The following is a 25159-nucleotide window of genomic DNA, read 5'->3' on the forward strand; positions in this document are numbered from 1 at the left end:
GGCGGTGCCAGAATTTATAACTTGTGTTGGGCAAGGCCGTGGTCTAGGCAACACGGAGTTTTCCTCCGGGGGCTTCCCCGGTTTCTCCGTGGCATCCCAACAATTACTCCATACTCCATACACGCAGAAGAAGGCAATGGTAAACCACTTCTGGATCATCTGCCAAGAACGTATATGAACAGGTCCCAGTCCGAGAAAAGGATGGAAGGATCCTGTTCATATGGACCTGTCGTCAGACAGAACACTAAATAAATAATAATATAAATAAATAAATCCTTCCCTAAAAACAGCGCTACATTGGTACGTCTGGGGGCTTCTTACGTCACAAAAGGTGTTCTTCACGACACACGACGTGTAGTTTCGTTAACAAACACGGTTCGACGGAAATGCGAATCTCTCTTTCTGAATCGACTGGAATAGACTTGACGAGTGGACCAACCCATAATGCATTCTCGATGTGCAGTTCGTGCAAAGAACGCACAAAATGCTACCCTTTATCGGATTTTATTTTCTGAAACAGAGCATAAGGAAACATCGAAAAAAGTAAGTAATCCTCACAAAAACACATAAAAAATGTTTTAGGAAAATAAAACTTTTGGGATTTGCGCATTACAAACGCGTGCGTCTACTATTTTAGATGAACGTTGAGTGCGGTTATTTTAAGTCCGGCTTCATGCGAGCTTTAAACCTAGAATACCAATAAGATTCTAAGGCTCCGTGTCACTATTATCTGCAATATTATTAATTTTAATTTGTTATGAATTTCTGTGCCTTCTGAGCGCGCAAAGTAATGAATTTTCACTGTAGAATGTTTCTCGCAAATTTAGCCAGTCTCAGTCTGTGTACATCCCTGGTGTTTCGTGTTTCCCAAACCCTGCCCTGCTGCGTATAAGTAACAAATTAATTTATCCAATAAAATGAACATAAAAACGGGATGTGGATAGGGTGAGAGGCATATCATGAAAATACTCTCACTGAACGCAAATCCGAATCAACAACATGGTTCCACGTGCTTTTAGATAAAGTATACGGTAAAAGTGGTCATGAATCAGAAAAGACAACAAATAAGCCGTTGTGTTTTACAGCCTTCATCAATCGTGTATAACAGACAAATAATAAAATACAGTAACTTTCAAAACATAATTCTAGTTACGAACAAGAAAAACCAAGAATCAACATAACATCGAAATGTCACATCACGGACTTCAAAGGGGAAATCTCCTACAAACATCTGTGGCAAAACAGGTCTACTATTCAGCATAACAATCATGTCTGATACAGCGCCTTCGAATTTTTATTTCCACTGCCTGAAACATTCAGCTGTAAAAATACTGTACACCAAGTTTTGCGTTTACGAATAAGGGTCTATTTATATAGGAACGTAAAGATAAAGACACGAGCCCCTGCCGATTTTTCAGAAAATATTATTCAACGTTTTTCAATGGAACTGTTTATATTGACTCCGAGCTCGTCCGTTCCACGAACGATTCTCGTCCAACTTACGTCTCCAACGATATTTTTCCTAAACAGTTACATTGAAGAACGTTGAATAATATTTTCTGAAAAATCGGCAAGGGCTCGTGTCGTGCTCGTGTCGTTATCTTTTCGTTCCTATATAAATAGACCCTAAAACCTACTTACGTAAGAAGCCAGCCACCTGTAGCGAGTTGGGGGTCAACGGTGTAAAAGACACCACTCCAAATCCATCAAGTTATAAGAAATGTGTAGGACGTTTGAGAGGTCCATGGAGGCAGCATGGACGTCTGAAACGTTGGTGGAAATCTACCAGACTACACAGCGCAACAACCCAGAAGACAGAAATCTTCATACTAAGAATCGCCCTGATGACGGAGGCAGTATGACCTCTGAAACGCTGATAAACATCTACCAGACTACACAGCGCAACAACCCAGAAGACAGAAATCTTCATACTAAGAATCGCCCTGATGACGGAGGCAGTATGACCTCTGAAACGCTGATAAACATCGACCAGTCTACACAGCGCAACAACCCAGAAGACAGAAATCTTCATACTCATCGCCCTGATGATGGAGGCAGTATGACCTCCGAAACGTTAGTAAACACTACCAGACTACACAGCGCAACAACCCAGAAGACAGAAATCTTCATACTAAGAATCGCCCTGATGACGGAGGCAGTATGACCTCTGAAACGCTGATAAACATCGACCAGTCTACACAGCGCAACAACCCAGAAGACAGAAATCTTCATACTCATCGCCCTGATGATGGAGGCAGTATGACCTCCGAAACGTTAGTAAACACTACCAGACTACACAGCGCAACAACCCAAAAGACAGAAATCTTCATACTCATCGCCCTGATGACGGAGGCAGTATGACCTCCGAAACGTTAGTAAACATCTACCAGACTACACAGCGCAACAACCCAGAAGACAGAAATCTTCATACTCTGATGACGGAGGCAGTATGACCTCCGAAACGTTAGTAAACACTACCAGACTACACAGCGCAATAACCCAGAAGACAGAAATCTTCATACTCATCGCCCTGATGACGGAGGCAGTATGACCTCCGAAACGTTAGTAAACATCTACCAGACTACACAGCGCAACAACCCAGAAGACAGAAATCTTCATACTCTGATGACGGAGGCAGTATGACCTCCGAAACGTTAGTAAACACTACCAGACTACACAGCGCAATAACCCAGAAGACAGAAATCTTCATACTAAGAATCGCCCTGATGACGGAGGCAGTATGACCTCTGAAACGCTGATAAACATCGACCAGTCTACACAGCGCAACAACCCAGAAGACAGAAATCTTCATACTCATCGCCCTGATGATGGAGGCAGTATGACCTCCGAAACGTTAGTAAACATCTACCAGACTACACAGCGCAACAACCCAGAAGACAGAAATCTTCATACTCATCGCCCTGATGACGGAGGCAGTATGACCTCCGAAACGTTAGTAAACATCTACCAGACTACACAGCGCAACAACCCAGAAGACAGAAATCTTCATACTCATCGCCCTGATGACGGAGGCAGTATGACCTCCGAAACGTTAGTAAACATCTACCAGACTACACAGCGCAACAACCCAAAAGACAGAAATCTTCATACTCATCGCCCTGATGACGGAGGCAGTATGACCTCCGAAACGTTAGTAAACATCGACCAGTCTACACAGCGCAACAACCCAAAAGACAGAAATCTTCATACTCATCGCCCTGATGATGGAGGCAGTATGACCTCCGAAACGTTAGTAAACATCTACCAGACTACACAGCGCAACAACCCAGAAGACAGAAATCTTCATACTCATCGCCCTGATGACGGAGGCAGTATGACCTCCGAAACGTTAGTAAACATCTACCAGACTACACAGCGCAACAACCCAGAAGACAGAAATCTTCATACTCATCGCCCTGATGACGGAGGCAGTATGACCTCCGAAACGTTAGTAAACATCGACCAGTCTACACAGCGCAACAACCCAAAAGACAGAAATCTTCATACTCATCGCCCTGATGACGGAGGCAGTATGACCTCCGAAACGTTAGTAAACATCTACCAGACTACACAGCGCAACAACCCAGAAGACAGAAATCTTCATACTCTGATGACGGAGGCAGTATGACCTCCGAAACGTTAGTAAACACTACCAGACTACACAGCGCAATAACCCAGAAGACAGAAATCTTCATACTAAGAATCGCCCTGATGACGGAGGCAGTATGACCTCTGAAACGCTGATAAACATCGACCAGTCTACACAGCGCAACAACCCAGAAGACAGAAATCTTCATACTCATCGCCCTGATGATGGAGGCAGTATGACCTCCGAAACGCTGATAAACATCTACCAGACTACACAGCGCAACAACCCAGAAGACAGAAATCTTCATACTAAGAATCGCCCTGATGACGGAGGCAGTATGACCTCTGAAACGCTGATAAACATCGACCAGTCTACACAGCGCAACAACCCAGAAGACAGAAATCTTCATACTAAGAATCGCCCTGATGACGGAGGCAGTATGACCTCTGAAACGCTGATAAACATCGACCAGTCTACACAGCGCAACAACCCAGAAGACAGAAATCTTCATACTCATCGCCCTGATGATGGAGGCAGTATGACCTCTGAAACGCTGATAAACATCGACCAGTCTACACGGCGTAACAACCCAGAAGACAGAAATCTTCATACTCATCGCCCTGATGACGGAGGCAGTATGACCTCTGAAACGCTGATAAACATCGACCAGTCTACACAGCGCAACAACCCAGAAGACAGAAATCTTCATACTAAGAATCGCCCTGATGACGGAGGCAGTATGACCTCTGAAACGCTGATAAACATCTACCAGACTACACGGCGCAACAACCCAGAAGACAGAAATCTTCATACTCATCGCCCTGATGACGGAGGCAGTATGACCTCTGAAACGCTGATAAACATCGACCAGTCTACACAGCGCAACAACCCAGAAGACAGAAATCTTCATACTAAGAATCGCCCTGATGACGGAGGCAGTATGACCTCTGAAACGCTGATAAACATCGACCAGTCTACACAGCGCAACAACCCAGAAGACAGAAATCTTCATACTCATCGCCCTGATGATGGAGGCAGTATGACCTCTGAAACGCTGATAAACATCTACCAGACTACACAGCGCAACAACCCAGAAGACAGAAATCTTCATACTAAGAATCGCCCTGATGACGGAGGCAGTATGACCTCTGAAACGCTGATAAACATCGACCAGTCTACACAGCGCAACAACCCAGAAGACAGAAATATTCATACTCATCGCCCTGATGACGGAGGCAGTATGACCTCTGAAACGTTGGTTAACATCGACCAGACTACACAGCGCAACAACCCAGAAGACGGAAATCTTCATACTCATCGCCCTGATGATGGAGGCAGTATGACCCCTGAAACGTTGGTAAATATCTACCAGACTACACAGCGCAACAACCCAGAAGACAGAAATCTTCATACTCATCGCCCTGATGATGGAGGCAGTATGACCTCCGAAACGTTAGTAAACACTACCAGACTACACAGCGCAACAACCCAAAAGACAGAAATCTTCATACTCATCGCCCTGATGACGGAGGCAGTATGACCTCCGAAACGTTAGTAAACACTACCAGACTACACAGCGCAACAACCCAGAAGACAGAAATCTTCATACTCTGATGACGGAGGCAGTATGACCTCCGAAACGTTAGTAAACACTACCAGACTACACAGCGCAACAACCCAAAAGACAGAAATCTTCATATTCATCGCCCTGATGATGGAGGCAGTATGACCTCCGAAACGTTGGTAAACATCTACCAGACTACACAGCGCAACAACCCAAAAGACAGAAATCTTCATACTCATCGCCCTGATGATGGAGGCAGTATGACCTCCGAAACGTTGGTAAACATCTACCAGACTACACAGCGCAACAACCCAGAAGACAGAAATCTTCATACTCTGATGACGGAGGCAGTATGACCTCTGAAACGTTGGTAAACATCTACCAGACTACACAGCGCAACAACCCAGAAGACAGAAATCTTCATACTAAGAATCGCCCTGATGACGGAGGCAGTATGACCTCTGAAACGCTGATAAACATCTACCAGACTACACAGCGCAACAACCCAGAAGACAGAAATCTTCATACTCATCGCCCTGATGATGGAGGCAGTATGACCTCCGAAACGTTGGTAAACATCTACCAGACTACACAGCGCAACAACCCAGAAGACAGAAATCTTCATACTCTGATGACGGAGGCAGTATGACCTCCGAAACGTTGGTAAACATCTACCAGACTACACGGCGCAACAACCCAGAAGACAGAAATCTTTATGAGAAATGTACTTGCTAGTGAGAGCGGCGTAGACTTCAAAATGGAAAACATTACCAGTTTAATATTCATCAATTTTGTTTCTATTGGATAAACAATCAGCACAGCTTGAAGCAAATAAATTGAGTATTACTGAGATAAGGGTTTGTGTGTGGCGTGTGAATGGACAGCAAATATCCGTGTGTACCTATAAGGAATAATATCCCAGTGCAAGACTTATTTCTCACTTTCATTCGACAAACCTTTCTGAGTTTCACTCGACTGTCACCGCGTTTTAACGCCTATACCATTGATAGACAATTCATGGCGCTATAACGGGGTTCCACAAAAACTACTGTTCGGCAAATTACAGATTTGGCACCATCCCAACTAAACGTACAGTGAATGTATTTTCTGTTGTGAGAGCACAAACTGTTTGTCTCACAGCGCAGATATGCGGAAACATTTGCTTAACGATGCATTACATAAAACTACACGTAATGTTTTCATCAAAATATCAAATCCGGAAGCTTATTGCAGTACATGGTAGTCCCTAACTGTGGAGTTTTTGGTCAAAGAATATGCAAATCCAGGAGTTCTGAATGTGTTACGACTGTGAATGATAATCAAACAGTTTGAATGTCATTCCACTGTTCAATAAAAGAGAAACATTTATTATAAACAACTGAGATATCCTGGATTAATTACTTTTGATTATTCAACTGACGACCGTCTTAAAATATCGAAAATATATCAAATCCTTTTTCATGGATGTGTATTCAAATTTCATCCAACATCGTCGTATTAGACATTTTCATCGCAGTGGAAAAAGCATACATGTACCACCAGCTTTAACATTCAATAATTCTGTATTTGAAGATTTCTGTCTTCTGGGTTGTTCCGATAAATTCATCTACTAGACTACACAGCGCAACAACCCAGAAGACAGAAATCTTCATACTCATCGCCCTGATGACGGAGGCAGTATGGCCTCTGAAACGTTGGTAAACATCGACCAGACTACACAGCGCAATAACCCAGATGAAAGAAATCTTCATACTCATCGCCCTGATGACGGAGGCAGTATGGCCTCTGAAACGTTGGTAAACATCGACCAGACTACACAGCGCAACAACCCAGAAGACAGAAATCTTCATAATCATCGCCCTGATGATGGAGGCAGTATGACATCTGAAACGTTGGTAAACATCGACGAGACTACACAGCGCAATAACCCAGATGAAAGAAATCTTCATACTCATCGCCCTGATGACGGAGGCAGTATGGCCTCTGAAACGTTGGTAAACATCGACCAGACTACACAGCGCAACAACCCAGAAGACAGAAATCTTCATACTCATCGCCCTGATGATGGAGGCAGTATGACCTCTGAAACGTTGGTAAACATCGACCAGACTACACAGCGCAACAACCCAGAAGACAGAAATCTTCATACTCATCGCCCTGATGATGGAGGCAGTATGACCTCCGAAGCGTTGGTAAACATCGACGAGACTACACAGCGCAACAACTCAGAAGATAGAAATCTTCATACTCATCGCCCTGATGATGGAGGCAGTATGACTTCTGAAACGTTGGTAAACATCGACCAGACTACACAGCGCAACAACCCAGAAGACAGAAATCTTCATACTCATCGCCCTGATGATGGAGGCAGTATGACTTCTGAAACGTTGGTAAACATCGACCAGACTACACAGCGCAACAACCCAGAAGACAGAAATCTTCATACTCATCGCCCTGATGATGGAGGCAGTATGACTTCTGAAACGTTGGTAAACATCGACCAGACTACACAGCGCAACAACCCAGAAGACAGAAATCTTCATACTCATCGCCCTGATGATGGAGGCAGTATGACTTCTGAAACGTTGGTAAACATCGACCAGACTACACAGCGCAACAACCCAGAAGACAGAAATCTTCATACTCATCGCCCTGATGATGGAGGCAGTATGACCTCTGAAACGTTGGTTAACATCGACCAGACTACACAGCGCAACAACCCAGAAGACAGAAATCTTCATACTCATCGCCCTGATGATGGAGGCAGTATGACTTCTGAAACGTTGGTAAACATCGACCAGACTACACAGCGCAACAACCCAGAAGACAGAAATCTTCATACTCATCGCCCTGATGATGGAGGCAGTATGACTTCTGAAACGTTGGTAAACATCGACCAGACTACACAGCGCAACAACCCAGAAGACAGAAATCTTCATACTCATCGCCCTGATGATGGAGGCAGTATGACTTCTGAAACGTTGGTAAACATCGACCAGACTACACAGCGCAACAACCCAGAAGACAGAAATCTTCATACTCATCGCCCTGATGATGGAGGCAGTATGACCTCTGAAACGTTGGTTAACATCGACCAGACTACACAGCGCAACAACCCAGAAGACAGAAATCTTCATACTCATCGTCCTGATGACGGAGGCAGTATGACCTCTGAAACGTTGGTAAACATCGACCAGACTACACAACGCAACAACCCAGAAGACAGAAATCTTCATACTCACCGCCCTGATGATGGAGGCAGTATGACTTCTGAAACGTTGGTTAACATCGACCAGACTACACGGTGCAACAACCTAGAAGACAGAAATCTTCATACTCATCGTCCTGATGATGGAGGCAGTATAACCTCCGGAACGTTGGTTACCATCGACCAGACTACACAGCGCAACAACCCAGAAGACAGAAATCTTCATACTCATCGCTGTGAAAACCTCAAATCTTACAATTTTGTATTTGCTCCCAGAATGCACCTGCGGGCTTCGATTGTCAAAGTATTTCCTCGAACAGCGTTAACCATCTGATCTCTGTAATGGAAGACAGTCTTGATTTCTGAACAGTATAAACTGAATATTTAAGTGTTGTGTAGAATAACTTCGTGTTTCAGCGAACAACGGAGCTAAATAATGAGTGGCGTGTTTGGGACTCGCTTGTTGCTTGCGGATATGACAGACTTTCTGTACTTTTCCTCCCGTTAGGGGGGGAAAAGATTAATAATCACAGTAGAGGAACTGTGAAAATGTCGTCAAATTACTATAAAAACATGCGAGCAGGCCACCATTAAGAGTAACAGAAAATAGAGACGAGTGGAGCGTAACAGTCGGGTGGACAGATCATCGCTCAGTGTCCGGGGTCGCGTGCCGGGAAACCCCACTCAGGGCCGCCAACTTTGTTTTCTTTTCCCTGAAAACTGGTGTCGGGAGCGGCTTGACGAATAAGCTACAAACGAGGCCCGTTATAGGAAATGGAGGACAGAACATCCATAATTCGATGGCCGAAACACGTTTTTCGCCGCGTTCTCATACAGCTGAGTGGTATCTTGTTGGTATAACCATTATATTTCACTTGAGGTTAAGTCTCAACTACAAAATAATCACAAATGATTTTGCTATAACAGTATTTTACAAAGGTTGCTCTTTCCTAAAAGCAACCATTAGGAAGGAGTACGTTTATAACGACCATTTATGCAAATGATTTCTAAGAACCTGAAAATTAAAGTATACAAAACAATAATTTTGACTGTTGTTTTGTATGGGTGCAAAACATGGTCTCTGACTCAGAGGGAGGAACACAGATTACAGGTGTTTAAGAACAGGGTGTTGAGGAGGATATTTGGGCCTGAGAGAGAAGACGATGGAGAAAATTACATAATGACGAACTTAAAAATCTGTACTCCTCCCCCAGTATTGTCAGGGTGATTAAGTCGAGAAGAATAAGATGGGCGAGGCTTGTAGCGCGCATGGATGGGACAAGAGATGTGCACCGGGTACTGGTTGGGAAACCTAAGGGAAAAGAGACCGCTGGGGAGACCTAGACGTAGATGGGAGGATAATGTCAGGCGGGATCTATGGGAGAGAGGAATTGAAGGAGACTGGATTTTGTTGGCCCAGGACAGGGTCTGGTGGAGGGCTTTGGTTAATTCGGTGATGAACCTTCGGGTTCGGTAAGCTATCTAGTTAGTTAAATATGTCCAAATGTGGGTTGTAACAGACATACACATCAGACCCATAATGACCAATCTGTCGGAAGGATTCCTCATATCTACAAGAATATTTTTCGTTCTAAACAATTTTTCTAAGCTTGGCATTTGTTCATCAAAATAAAATTGACAGTTTAAGGTCTGTGAAGTAACACTGTGGTCCTAAATGCTGGGAAGCTTAAAAAAAATTAAAAATCTTGCAAGCTGAAACATGTAAAAAGGTTGAAGAAACAGACATGGCTTGTGTGAATATGAGTTATTTTCAGTTCTCTCCATGTCGAAAGTCACGTCAAAATCCTTAACTAATCTAGCATTTCCACTGATCCTGTCAGTAAAAATTTCAGGGCATTGAACTGCAATGTTTGCCTCTCATTTCAAACGCTGGAGCCTTTCCAGTGCTTCCTTATTGAGTGGCGTAAGTTACTTCTTACATAAAACAAGAATCACGGGCAGCCGCCGGCGACAAATTAGCATTCAGCCCGAACTGTGATGTAACATTCTGTATTGGCAGTAGAAGCTAGGTGCATTAAGGCAGCTGTTTTGAAAGCGATTTGCCTGGTGGGACGCCGAACGGTCACTGGGTAGATCAAGGCACTAGGAGCGACCTCCTAGTTGCCAGGCGGCGCTCTGAAACGCCACGTAAGATTATCTAATTTACAGGCTAATATCAAACATTAATGTACCTTTTGGTAATAGAAGTGTAATAATGTTCGTCACAGGCCACGATGGTCCTCGATTCAATGCAATGGAGGTCACACAACTACACTCATGAAGATTCGATTTCTATCATGCTCTGATATCCGCATGTCTTCCAAACGACCGCTCTTTGACGAGAAACTTTCATAAAACGTCTGTGCCAATTTGCTGTACACCACATCCGTGCCAGGCTTATAGTTCATCAAAATTCCATTCATTTAACCACAATTACCAAACTGGATGAGATATCGGTACAAACGACAAATTTGTTTTTCACGTATTAACGTTCCTTCCAATATTAAATGTTATATAGTTATCAAAAAGTCTAGCAACCCGTTCCTTATTATATTTTCCAAAGAATAAATAAATAAATTACACTGAAATCAGACAAAAACATGTTATAACTAACTAGATGGCTTACCGAACCCTAAGGTTCATCACCGAATTAACCAAAGCCCTCCACCGGACCAACAAAATCCAGTCTCCTTCAACTCATATCTCCCATAGATCCCGCCTGAGATTATCCTCCCATCTACGTCCAGGTCTCCCCAGCGGTCTCTTCCCCTCACGCTCAGTTAATCTTGCCAAAAGAATGTTTGATAGAATTTTGTATGAGCATAGCGGTCAGAACGCTGGCCTTGTAATCCTGGGGTCTCGGGTTCGATTCCCGGCGGTGCCCGAATTTATAACTTGTGTTAGGCAAGGCCGTGGTCTAGGCAACACGGAGTTTTCCTCCGGGGGGCTCCCCGGTTTCTCCGTGGCATCCCAACAATTACTCCATTCACACACAGAAGAAGGCAATGGCAAACCACTTCTGGATCATCTGCCAAGAACGTATATGAACAGGTCCCAGTCCGAGAAAAGGATGGAAGGATCCTGTTCATATGGACCTGTCCTCAGACAGAACACTAATACTAATACTAATAATGCCAGCGTAACGCTGAAGCATTACTTAGCCGGATGCAAAAGGCCGTGCTTCTTGGGTCGCTCCGACTACTGCGCGTGCGCACGACCCCAACTCACTGTAGCCGCCTATCTCGTGGTTCGAGCCGTGACTACAGTTTCATCTGGCCTGCAAGCATCCGAGTTATGACGGCAACACGCCTGAAGTTTTTGGCTGCTTGTGGACCAATTAAACAATTCATAATAATAATAATAATAATGTTATAAGTGTTACAGATATCAGCAGCGTTCAGCGACGCGTACAACCACTCGTTTCACGAATAAACTGGCTAAATACAGCCGGTCTACGCCAATCTGACGAGGCTGATGACGCGAGAACGGTTGGCCACTTTCTATAAAGAACAAGAAACTGAAGGCGGTTGGAAATAGTTGGCTTGTCCTCATAAGTCTCTTCTCACTTCTCCGAAGAATCTTTGGGACACTCTGTATAATATTTTAATACCAATGGAAAGTAGCACAACAAATATTTAATTTACGTAACAACGCCACCCAAGAGCAGAAGGGGGGGGGGGGGGGGGGGGGGGGGGGGGGAAATCAGTTGGTTCGGGGGCCACTTTAAATCGCGTGTGGTCTCAAAGGGATAATCGGACCACCCCGAAAGGGATCCACTAGGCGTGAAATGACCCTTAAAATAATCCATTTCGATGTAATTCTGCCTATAATCACCGCTCCGAGCACGCACGCTTGAGGGGCGGGCTCATTAAAACACACACAACTCATGATTCTGGTAACGGCGCATATTTCCCGCCAATCGCCTGTTCCCTGACGTGTCTTTAAACACCCAAAACCACGATTTGGTCCCACGATCAGGTATAAGATTGCTACTCGGCCTGTCTTCGTGATGTTAAGGGTTCGGCGTTAAATTAAAAAAAGGCTACCGTTAAACACCGCAGCCCGCAGTGGGATTTTTAATACAATTTCAGACCCATAACACGATGTTACCGACCAAGCAGAACTGATTATTTTCTATGAGTTAGTGCATTATGATAACAGCCTTCATACGTTGGACAATGTGCACTGGGGGTATGTTTCACACGGTCCTACACGTGTGACCGGCTATCATCCTCTTATTAACTGTTTTAAATACTAGTGGCGTTAGTTGGGATCGAACCCAGGACATTTGAAGTCCAGCCTACTGTACATGTAGTCTAGCGATCAGCGGTAAAATGTACCAAAGTGAGTGTACCATTTTGACGTGGTCCTGGTTTGACACTGGCTCGACCAAGGGGCATTTGTCCTTGTTTCATATGAAGAAGGCAGCAAAAACAACTTTCGAAACCCTGTGGTTTAATGCCGCCTAGGCGATTGGTGAAGCCCCTCCCCGCCGAAATAAAATTTAACAAAGTGCCCCTCTATCGTAAGAAACCTTCGAATTAAGCATGAAATAGGTGTGGACTGACCATCGAAAATTTCTTGTTTACAATCAACGCGGAGAACTGCATGATGGCAGACTACAGCGGAGGCAGTGGTTTGGATGTGTCCTTCGATGCGTCATATTAAGGACTAACTCTATAATGGATTTTACGTGACACTTAACACAAACGGCGCCAGTGGCCTACTTTCGGGAGGTGCCCGCCTTGGCTGGGGTCCCGGAACGGGAAAATTCTTTCCAAGTAGGTTAAGTCCGAAGAGGATGGCTTCTAGACTGTAGCGCCGTGTATTCGGGTAGTATTTCACCGACGTTGAGAGGTTCCTTGTTGCCTCCATGGTCTACCGAAACGGTAAAATTGTACCAGACTACCCAGAACACTTGTCTCTTTTTTTTCAGGAGTAGCCATGTTTTATAGAAATATCACGCTTTCGAGATAATGTGCAACCATATTTACGGCTGAACTCACTGGCTTCAAGACAGTCCAATTCTCAATCTTTTGTTTGAATAGGCCTCTAATAAAATTATAATAAATTGGGAATTTACTTCAATAAAAATGTCGTAAACTCAGTTCTGGTGGAACGTTAATTTTCTGAATTACGTGAAAGATTATGCCTCGTTATTTTCCTGCTTATAATTATCTGACTACTTAAAGACCTTCAGCAACACTCTAGAGCAGTGGTATTCAACCTTTTTTGTTCGCGTACCCCCAGATATAATTTCTCTTCAACTTTGTACCCCCAAAGTTGGTGTATAATTCAAGTTATACATAGTATATAATCTACATCTAAAATGAATTAAATAAATTACATTACTGATTATTCAGTGTTTATCGTAAAATAATATATATATAATTTTTAAATTTCATGTCTTCGCGTACCCCCGGGGGTACGTGTACCCCGGGTTGAATACCACTTATCTAAACGACGCAAACTTCATTCCATACACCACCGTAAAACACAATACATTTTATGACGTTATTAGCAACAAATATTTAATTATCGTGAAAATACTATCACGTTCTCATTAACGAGCTATCAGGAGAGTTTAATGACTCTCTAAAGAAGAATTTAAAAATCAGGGCGGCTATAACCAATCTCGCCGGAACCATCTGTCTGCTGGCCGGAAAGATGATTCCTTTTGCTTTGGCTAATGTCAACAGACAATATTTTATGACGGCGAAGAGTGAAATACGTAAGCGCTTTCCTTAAAAAACAAAAGCAACACACCGGAACGCTGTAAGAGTTAAACCGAAAACGACGTAACTATAAATAAAACGCGTGAAATGGATGATTAAAGATTAAAACTCTTCTTAGTTACCACGTGGATAATTGCATTCCTGGAGCAGCTAACAACGTGGCCACATTACGACACTCGAAACCTATAATTTGCTCCGTCCGTGTCGATTAAGTTTGGCATATGTGAGCTTCACCCTCCCTAGGAATCCACACCCGTTCACAACTGGGTAGTTACATACATACGTGATTCAGACACGCCAAATCCAAGCCGTGAGACTTGTCACGCAATTTATGACGTCACAGACGCCACACTCGTCGTCTTAGCAACAACAAATGAGTGGGTTGGTTCGGTAACAAAAGACGGTCTCCAATGCCACTGGAACGTAAGAGAAATTTCTGAATACTCAAGCCAAGACCCTTTCGGCCATGTAGGCGCTCAGGGGGAGAGTTGGTGTAGTTTCTACTCATTCTTAACCTTGACAATAGATGGCACCGGCCGCGCTTTACCCCTGGGGAAAGGACCCCCCTTCCCGTTGGACAGGCGACTGAGTGAGCCCAAGAGCCGATTTGGACTTAGAGGCCAGAAGAATGCTGAGATCGACATTGCGAACAAGAATGTCGCGCCGTTGAGAGGTTCTTGAAATGTTTGCAGAAGCCTGCATGACATATCACGCGGTCCCCATGCTAATACATTGTACAAAACTATCTTAAGACTTACTGCCAGTTTTCATAAATTTCGAAGCATTTATAGCCACGATTTTCAGATGAACGTGATTGTGTAGCATTCGCGCGAAATCAAAGTTTCTGTGTTTATATATGAACCCGCTTCGAAATACTTAAGAAAAGGGTCTTTCCTTTGGTATTTATGACGTATAATACAAGTCCTGAAGCACTATTAACCACTTTAACCTGCGTTTCGTTTAAATAGTATCCAAGAAGTCAGGTCGTACGCAACCATATACGAGGGTTACTTCAAAAGTCATGGCAACTAATTTTTTGGGGACAAACACTTTATATTGAAGTGTCAAGAACATTTTACGTCTTTGGAGATGGAAAGTACTACACCATCCTCCATATTCACCCGACCTTTTGCCATGTGACTACGACTTAATACCCAAATTGAAACAGCCATTGCGAGAGAAACGCCTTCGTACACGAGAGGACATTTCGAACACAGTTCAGCGCGAGATGGCAAGATTTGGAGATGGTGAAGCTGATGGTATTTGCCGTCTTCCTCGTCGTAGTCGGCGAGTACTTGATATACTCGGAGACTACTTTGAAGGTTACTAGTCTTAATGTAAGAATTCTGATTTTAACTTACATTGAATTTTTTTAATCACAATTGAATTTTGAATTGCCTACTATATCTACACCCATTCACACCTACCTGATCTGACTACGCCTATCGGAGGAATATATCGTGCCCTTTCATCTGTATATTTTGAACTTTCTTCAATATAACGTGTTTTCCCCCAAAAAAATTAGTTGCCATGACTTTTGAAGTAACCCTCGTATGTATTTCATTTTCTCTGCGTACGTCTCAACTGAGAGATCATCTTGTCAACAGAACACTGAGTTCCCGAAGAAAAGATGATGGGTCACACCACAGAGGCAAAGAAAGATGCCATGACAATATGATAACAGTAGATGCGAGTAGCCAACTTCAAGGCACAGAATATTCTGCGACACTTGGCAGACCTGCTTACTGAACTGATCAAACAATTTTCATCAGCTCTAGAACCCCGACGTCCATCACACTTATCATACAAGACGGAAATTATATTAGACCACATATTCACTGCTTACTTCTCAAATGTCTATTTTAATAATATCTTCCATGCAAATACAGGCCTCTTCAAGAATGACTACGCCGGTGAAATTCCTTGTCCGTTTGCTAGGGTAGAGTTCGTCGTCTCTGAAGCTTACCTGAAACAGAAGAAGATGAAAGGTAAGTACGCCCGTCCGAAATTCTACATGAAACACAAATCGGTGAACAGAAAAATCTTGTGAAATCGGTTTCATGAAAACTGTGGTTTAGTCTAAAATATCGTATTCTAAAAAATGTAAAAATTGACGGCTCTACGAATCTGAACTAAACCCAGACTGTGAATAACACAATTGATGTGCCCAAAAAAAACTTATTCGGTTCGATTAACTGATTAACTGTCTAATTAGTTAGACGTTCAATGCACCTGTTTTGACATACTTCACCCCACACTGAATCTTCATAGCTTTCTTCTATTTTCAGCTGCAAACGAGACTTTGTTTCAGCCAATAGGCGAACAGTATTGCAAGAGAAACCACCAAGATGTCCTACAGGGAGGTGCATGCTACTAGACCGAAGTTATTGGTCAGCTACACGTTCCGGCCGCTTTATCCCCGGATTATCACTAGGCGGATTGCTAGGTGGGTCCTGGCGCCAGTCTAGACACGTGAGTTTGCCACCGCCTTCCACTCAATACAAATAAATACAAGAATGACCAAAGAAAAGTTGTTTAAAATTTATTCTCATTTTGCCACTGAAAGCAATGAAGTTATTATTCCCAGTTCAGTAAAAAAAAAATTACTAAACATGCCGGTGGCTTCTTACATTAAACCCAACCGGCACAACTCAATTGTTCCCGTTAGTACAATAAATGAATGAATTGTCGTGGCATACAAAGGGTTTAATAAATTGCGTTCATCCTGCTGTAAAAGGGCTGTGAAATATGATTTATTTGCCCCGAGCCCAGCTGGGAAGCGTAAGTGATGTTTACTCAAGATTATTTTTCCCCAAGCTTTGTTCAAAGGGCAAACGCACGACAATAGCAACAACGCAGCACAGACCTAACGCCTTTGTACGACGTCGGTCAGCCAACGTTCAAAAAAGCCATATCTCGATGCATCTGAACACGTGAACCTGAAATCGAAGCTAATAAATTACATGCCACGACGAAAAAGTTGTGTTAGCATTATCTACAGGGTGATTTAAACTTTATACGCAGGGCAAAATTCTGAGGCGAGGCCGTGTGAAATCCTTGGCGCGAAAGAATCAGTATGTAAAAGAACCGTGCGTTTTTAAAATGTCGCTAAATTAAGAACCCTTGGCTCAGAATAGCAATTTTCTTCTTATTACTCCAGGGGTGGCCAACCCGCGGCCCGCATGTGGCCCGCCTTGAACATTTTTTCCGGCCCGCGAGATTCATCACACTTTTACAAAATATATTTATTTTATTTGCAAAAGCTAAGTGAAAGAGTGGAGAAACAAATATCGCACTAGTAAAATAAATATTTTTTAATGATTTCATTATTTTTATTTCATTCATATTTATATATTTTCTATATTTAATTTTTAGTGCTATATATTTCTTTACAATGTACGCTTAGTATCATTATTATTATATTATCTATGTTTACATGTAAGAATAATAGTAAACACAATAATAATAACTCATTATGTTTCAATTTTTCACTCCAAAAAAATGTCTATAGTGTATCTAAATCTAATATGGGGATATATAATTTCATATGTGGCCCGCGGAGTTATGATGCATTTCCAAAGTGGCCCGAAAGATCATTTGGGTTGGCCACCCCTGTATTACTCAGTTACCTGTAAATAAAAAAATACACCGGAACAATTTTCGAAAAACTCCGGTTTCAAATAGGCCTATATAATAAACGACAAACCACGATTAAATCCTGTATATTATCCGTGAAAGTATATGTCTCGAAAACGAGCTCTTATTTCAAAAACATGCAAAAGTCTTAATGTTTATTAATCACCAGACGTATCTTTAACGTGAACTAGAAGACTTGACTGATCACAAACGTCACAGAATTCGTTTTAATATGGTATCGCCAGTCTTAGTGGCAACTTACAGTCACTGAGGACGTGTTCCTTTGTAAACAATTGTAGGCGGACGGGCGCGTTCCATCCACGAGTCGCAAATACCATCACGATGCACGGAGTCGAGTGGCAGATCCTGTTTATAAATGGTGGCGCGTGCCCAAGCGGCCATTACAGTTGGAAGGTAATTAGTTATCAGACGTTCCGGTTCGCTGAGCAAGCAGTCAGGCACACGATCCAGAAACCGGCCGACAGAACTCAAAAAAAAAAAAAAAAACTCCCATGTCTCGGAGTTTGCATGCCAGCACCACAGCTGATTTTATCCTCATTTGTTAGTATATCGGGGGTTATCAACCTTTAAACACCAAGTCTACACGGTCACACAGCGCAAAAGACATCGGTATAATTATAGTAAGAATTTTTTTTCCGTCTACACAAATATCTCTTCTAATAATGTCTTCTTTTCAAACACGTGTTTCGTCAGTTTTAACCTATCTTCAGGCTGCACTTTAAAATGTTAAAATGAACTCTATGGCTTTTCATATGTGGCATTTCCTGTCATTAAAATATGTAAATGAAGATAAAGGTAAAATATAAAACTGCCAAATTCTGCAAAATCTTGTTACGTATTAAGTCTGTAATAAAAGATAAAGTCGTGATACGGAAAAATACATATTATATATAAAGTTTAAACATTTGTTTCCTTCTAAAACTTCTTGACGATAGTGAAGAGTCAATTGAATAAAAATTTTCTTGGATATTATCCATCGTCCGGAGATAGGGATTAGCTCTATCTAGTGGGCCCAACTGTGTAGGAACCTGAAGACGGAGACAGAGTCCCATCTCCGAAACGTCGTTTTACGTTTTATATTTACTAGACGATGGATAATATCCAAGAAAAATTTTCTTCAATTTGTTTCCTTGTTTCTGCAATATAAGTCAGCTGATTATGCAACGTTAACCACGCAAGCTGGTTGCACCTTAAGCACGGTTTCACAAACCAGCGTGAAAATTCGACAGCTAAGGTTCCAAGTAAGAAAAGTTGCCGAGTTCCAGTAGAACAGTCAATGATGTCCAGAGCTCTCAATTAACTGTGTTATACAACTTACAGATTAAATAAATGTGAGGAGTAATGCTTTTTTACTTTCCTATCAGGGTTTAATGGGGTTAGCTGTGCATTGGAATTCCATGCTAGAACAGAACTGCACAACTCAATACTTTGCTTTTCTCCTGCCCAAAGCACAAAAAACTTTCGTGAAACTAACTCACTGCTCTCGGAATATAGGAAAGGGGGAAAGGGCTAAGGAAACAGTATTCCCTAGCTCAAGGTCAACCTTGTATAATTCCCGTCGCATTTACCAAAAACGAGGTTTTGGAAGCCGATCAATTCCAACGCCTACGAACCCAACTCGACGAAGACACGTTCTTAAAACCTATCATTTTCGTAATAATATTTGGTACAAACTGCGATAATGCCTCTTTAAATATTTATATTTTCCTTTGGTGTGTACGTAACCCGCACAATTTCGTCGAATTTAACCAACGGTGACAAATTCATTACAAAATGTGGCACTGTACGTATTATTATTATTTATTTAGTGTTCTGTCTGACGACAGGTCCATATGAACAGGATCCTTCCATCCTTTTCTCGGACTGGGACCTGTTCATATACGTTCTTGGCAGATGATCCAGAAGTGGTTTGCCATTGCCTTCTTCTGTGTGTGAATAGGATGCCACGGAGAAACCGGGGAAGCCCCCGGAGGAAAACTCCGTGTTGCCTAGACCACGGCCTTGCCCAACACAAGTTATAAATTCGGGCACCGCCGGGAATCGAACCCAAGACCCCAGGATTACAAGGCCAGCGTTCTAACCGCTAGACCACCGTGGCGGCACTGTACGTATACGTCTGATTAAAACGATAAAGGTCAACTGAAATGCTAGTGACAATTTTAGGTTACAATTGAATAAGTTATTCCAACCCGGAAAATCGTCTTTAGAAGTGGTTATTTTACTTAACAAGGTCCACACGCAAAACAACTGCTGCTCAAGTGTAACATGAACCTAGCAACATTACGAACCTTGTCACACTAGTAATGAAGGCACGGCCTAATTCTACAGCCTAAACGTAATAATTTCTCGTCCGATATTCTACAAGAAAAAGCGGGTTATCTCTCAGTTGCGCTGTTTCGTAGTTTTCCCGTCCCTTCCAGGTGTACTTGTAATGGCCGTCCACGCTCAGAGTTATCTTAAGGTACAATTTGGCTGCAAGCGACAGAGACAAGCGACCGAGGCAGGCGACAGAGACGGGAGACGGACACATCGCCACACACCTTTGAGGTAACGACCGAGACATGCGGCAAAGTGTTTGTTTTCTTTGTTTTGTTGAGACATACGTGCACATATTCTGTGAAAAATGAGTACAAAAATGCTTCTAAAAAGATTACTCGAAGAAGAAGAAGAAGATGATGATGTGTTGCTGTGTTATTTGTTGCGAAAGAAACAAAGAAAACCTATGAGTTCAATTTTCAAAACCAGACGTGAAGAAGGATCTTTCTGTCGGTGGTCAGTGGTCGGTTTTCTGCTACTAATTCTACCAATTGCTCGTCTTGGTCACCAGTAAATTTAATTTCTGCCATTATTTTACTCAACAACACAGTGCTGCCTGAGCCCGTCGCGAGACACTACTGGTCCGAGAGCGGTCTCCTGTGCTTTGTCTCTGTCGCCCGTCTTTGTCTCGCGCTCGTAATTGTACTTCATACGATTGTACACAGAGCAGACAGGAAGCGACCAGTCTCGGTCTCGTAACTCTGTCGCCTGTCTCTGTCGCGTGCAGCCAAATTGTACCTTTACGGCAAGTGCACTGCAACAGCACAGATTATCTTGGTAACGAAATCACGGACGATCGGTGAGGAGGAGAGTCCAAATGAACAACGTTTCTGTGCAGTTTATAAAACAAAGTCACAGAAACTGTATACTGTGCCGATGTTTTCTTAACAGTTAGTAGAACGGCTACTCGCGCGACATCGACGCTGCCCAACGGAGCGAGTAGCAACTAGGATGACAACTCTCAAGATACCTATCTTGCATGCTAAAGATACATAGGAACTTGGAAGAGTTGAGTAATAGCACAGAAGAAGTGTACTTTCCAAATGAATCAATTCGAGTTTGGCTGGCAGGCCTCAGACTTAATCGCTTGCGCATGAATTCGAACCGGATTCATCTCGTGCGACAAAACACTGAAACACAAGTCGACCTGCAAATTTATTCAAATGCAATTTCTCGCGATTATGTAGTCCTAAATCTGCAGGCTGGTGCACTGGAGGTTGCTGGCGACTATACATTCACGCGAGACATTAGAATCGGGCACTTTTAAAACCAATTCAGACAACCTTCTCCACGGAATTCCTATGCTATAGAAAACCACTAACAACTGGCCAGCGAGCGAGGTCCATCGTCGTCATATGATGGGGTTCCGCTCGTATTTGTAAAGAACGGAAGACAGCTGCTCCATCTCTGTTCATCGCGGAACACTGAACAGACGTTCTGGACGACGTGGACATTTGGACGTACTGAAAGCTTTAGTAGGAAAACCACTGTTAAAATATCAAGTCACAAAGAGTCAACTATATCAGAGGTTAAGACATCTACAGGTTGGGTGGGAAGTAAGTAGGCATTGAGAAATGGTTATAACCTCTATATTTCCAATACATAGCAATTACGTAATGCCTACCTACTTTCCACCCACCCTGTATTATCAGATCCAGCCGTTTGACTTCCCCCTGAGCCATTCGACTACAATTCACATTATTTCAATGGTCTAGCGGTTAGAACGCTGGCCTTGTAATCCTGGGGTCTTGGGTTCGATTCCCGGCGGTGCCCGAATTTATAACTTGTGTTGGACAAGGCCGTGGTCTAGGCAACACGGAGTTTTCCTCCGTGGCATCCCAACAATTACTCCATTCACACACAGAAGAAGGCAATGGCAAACCACTTCTGGATCATCTGCCAAGAACGTATATGAACAGGTCCCAGTCCGAGAAAAGGATGGAAGGATCCTGTTCATATGGACCTGTCGTCAGACAGAACACTAATAATAATAATAATAATAATAATAATAATAATAATAATAATGACGGTAACACAAATACAACCAGTGAGATTTTTCGGGTTCTCATGGCTGTCTTATGGATCGTTACACCGTGTAGTCTGGTATACGTTTACCGACGTTTCAGAGATCCTTGATGCCATCAACTGAGCGATCGACCTCTAAAACGTCGGTAAACTTCTACCAGACTGCACGTTGCAACAACCTAGAAGAAAGACATACTAAAATATTTCTTGTCTTTATCTGACACTTCGTATAAACGACAGATTTCCGTAAGAACTGCAGTGCGGCCGGGCGCCATGTCAAGTTTTGTAGCACAGTTAATTTAATGGTAATCAGTCCGAGCTCGGCTCGTTTTAATTACTTGACGGGCCCGCATAAGATGGATCGCGGGTTTTCGTGACTATCTCGACGTCTGGAAAGGCTTCGTTTTAATGTCCCTTAATTTCCTATTCCCCTAGGAAGATAAAAAAATTCGTAGCGACGAAGAATACTCTAGTGCTATGTGAATCTGAAGGTGCAACGAACAAGATATAGAAAAGAGTGAGGAAATTACAAGCCAAAATTATCCTGGCGTCGGGGTATACGAGAAATTAAGGAAAATGGTTAGAGAGAACTACATTCAGACATGCAAGCACGTAGACAGACAGAGCTATACAAACACAGGCATAGTTACGAGGTGCGATCGGAAAGTTTCAAGACTGCGCCTATAAAAACCCGTACACTTATCTCAGGTATTAAATTCATCCATCACCCTCGAAGTAGTTCCCCTGGGAGTGAACACAACGATCCCAGCGCCGCTGCCAAGCCTGGAAGCATCCCTGGAAATCTTTCTTTGTCAGCCTGTCAAGCACCATCTGCGATTCTGCCTGAATCTCTTCTATCGTCTCAAATCTCCTTCCCTTTAGCTGAATTTTCATCTTTGGGAAGAGGAAGAAGTCACACGGAGCTTAGAAAGGAAGTTGGGGTCGGTTTTTGCAAGATCTTTCAGCTCCTGACAAACGAGAAGTCGATTCTGCTTCTGGTCCTCAGACAGGATGCGTCGCATATGGAGTTCTTCCTTTAGAATCAGCTGACAGGTCCCATAGCCTATCCCAACAATGTCGCACAAGTCGTTGATGGTACGACGTCGATCTTCGTGAATGGCCTGCCGAATCTTCGTAACATTTTCGGGCGTTGTGCTCGAAGATGGTCGTCCAGAACGCTCGTCATCATCGACAGAGGTTCGGCCATTTTTAAAACGTGAATGCCACACAAAAGTTTGTGCACGACCCATTGCGGACTCCCCAAATGCTTGCTTTAGCATTTCATAGGTTTCCGTAGCCGTTTTGGCGAGTCTTTGGCAAAATTTGATGCACACGCCATTCCGAAATCGCAGGAGGGTCGGTGTAATGCACTACCAAAACGCCCGTAACTAAGAAACAAATGCTAATTCGATGATGCCGGCTGGCACACTGATTCACTATGAATGTAGGCCGCACCCCCTAAAGTCAGAAGCTCATACTACATCCGATTCGCCCGCTATTGACACAGTCTGGAAACTTTCCGATCGCACCTCGTAGAAGGAAAAAATAGACGGATACGTGAAACAAAACACAAGCTTAGAGATGTCTGCATCAATGCCAATGGCCGCATACACAGAAATACAAACACACTTAAACACACACACATTTAAACATGAACACGATAAACCATCTGCAGCTGAGAAGTACAGTTGACAAAGACTTGCTATCAACCTCCGGATTAATGTTTACACTAAACGCTATTCACCTGTCTCAAAAAATGATGCAGTGTTCTTAAGCAAACGGTGAAGTTCGTAATTTCACAAACCGTCATATCACTGCTGTCTGTAGTATGTGACCAATCTCTGTTTCACACCTGTTGTCTTATCTCCCATGCTCAGTTCATCTGTCAGATTCCACTCTCTCCCATAAGACCGGTCTATTCGAAATGGATATCTTTATTTTGATCTTATGCAATTCTTTTCCCACGACTTATCATCCTTCCTGGTTATCCGTATTTTGCTATTCGCTCAGTCATATCGTGTGTCATTCGTACATTCATTCACCAATTCTACATTTCTTGAATACCCCCTAACTAACTAACTAGATTGCTTACAGAACCCAAAGGTTAATCACCGAAATAACCAAAGTCCTTCACCGGACCCTGTCCTGGGCCAACAAAATCCAGTCTCCTTCAACTCCTATCTCCCACAAATCCCGCCTGACATCCTCTCATCTACGTCTAGGTCTCCCCAGCGATCTCTTCCCCTCAGGCTTCCCGACCAATACCCGGTGCACACCTCTTGTCCCATTCATGCTCGCTACATGCCTCGCCCATCTGATTCTTCTCGACTTAATCTCCCTGACAATATTGGGGAAGGAGTACAGATTTTTAAGCTCATCATTATGCAGTTTTCTCCACGCCCCATCGTCTTCTCTCTTAGCCCCAAATATCCTTCTCAACACCCTGTTCTCAAACACCTGTAATCTGTGTTCCTCCCTCTGAGTGAGAGACCATGTTTCGCACCCATACAAAACAACAGGCAAAATTATTGTTTTGTATCTTGAATACCTCCACTGCTGATTAATGACTTGGCTTGCTTCAAGATGATTCTTTTGAGACGTGGTAGCTCAGTAAGGGGATAACCCCAGAGCAGTCCCTGAGGAACCTGTGGTAAACAAAGCTTCAATGAAGCATAATATCTAGATTCTCCCCGGACAAGCATCATTCAGCCAATGCCCCGTGTCCACGTTACGTGAGATCGCCAAATGTTACGACCGACTGCCCGAAAGAACCTACGAACATCGCCACGCCCAGAAATGCAGACTCACGTCCACTGGGAACTTGCCATTTATGTTTCGTTCTTTGCACAGTGGGCAGGAAACGAGCACATTTTGGACTGGCTATGTACGTCTACCGGTTCATCTCGCAGCATCGTTCAACGCGGTAACCGCTGCACACAGATTTTGGTGAAATTTCGTATAGTCGTTCGTTATGACATTTGGGTCTACGATCACGGCGGTCGAACGAACATGTGAGGTTGGATGGACACTAGATTTATTATTTGTAGTGTTCTGTCTGACGACAG

At 43.2% G+C, this 25159-nt stretch overlaps 1 protein-coding gene across 20 annotated transcripts in view; it reads right to left on the minus strand.

The window, feature by feature from the left end:
- The window catches only part of robo1 (roundabout guidance receptor 1), a 697225-nt gene that overhangs the window by 113411 nt on the left and 558655 nt on the right, over window positions 1-25159 (minus strand). For 2 of the 20 annotated variants that reach the window (XM_087340349.1, XM_087340350.1), the window contains one exon: window positions 15943-16062. The exons of the other annotated variants lie outside the window; for them this stretch is intronic. The gene's annotated coding sequence lies outside the window, so the exon portion shown is untranslated. The remainder of the gene's footprint in view (window positions 1-15942; window positions 16063-25159) is intronic. 20 annotated transcript variants of the gene reach the window in all.

The sequence above is a fragment of the Zootermopsis nevadensis genome, unplaced genomic scaffold (assembly GCF_977971745.1).
Source record: "Zootermopsis nevadensis isolate Lab colony 2312 unplaced genomic scaffold, Znev_1.0 Znev_ptg000061l, whole genome shotgun sequence".
NCBI lineage: Eukaryota > Metazoa > Arthropoda > Insecta > Blattodea > Termopsidae > Zootermopsis > Zootermopsis nevadensis.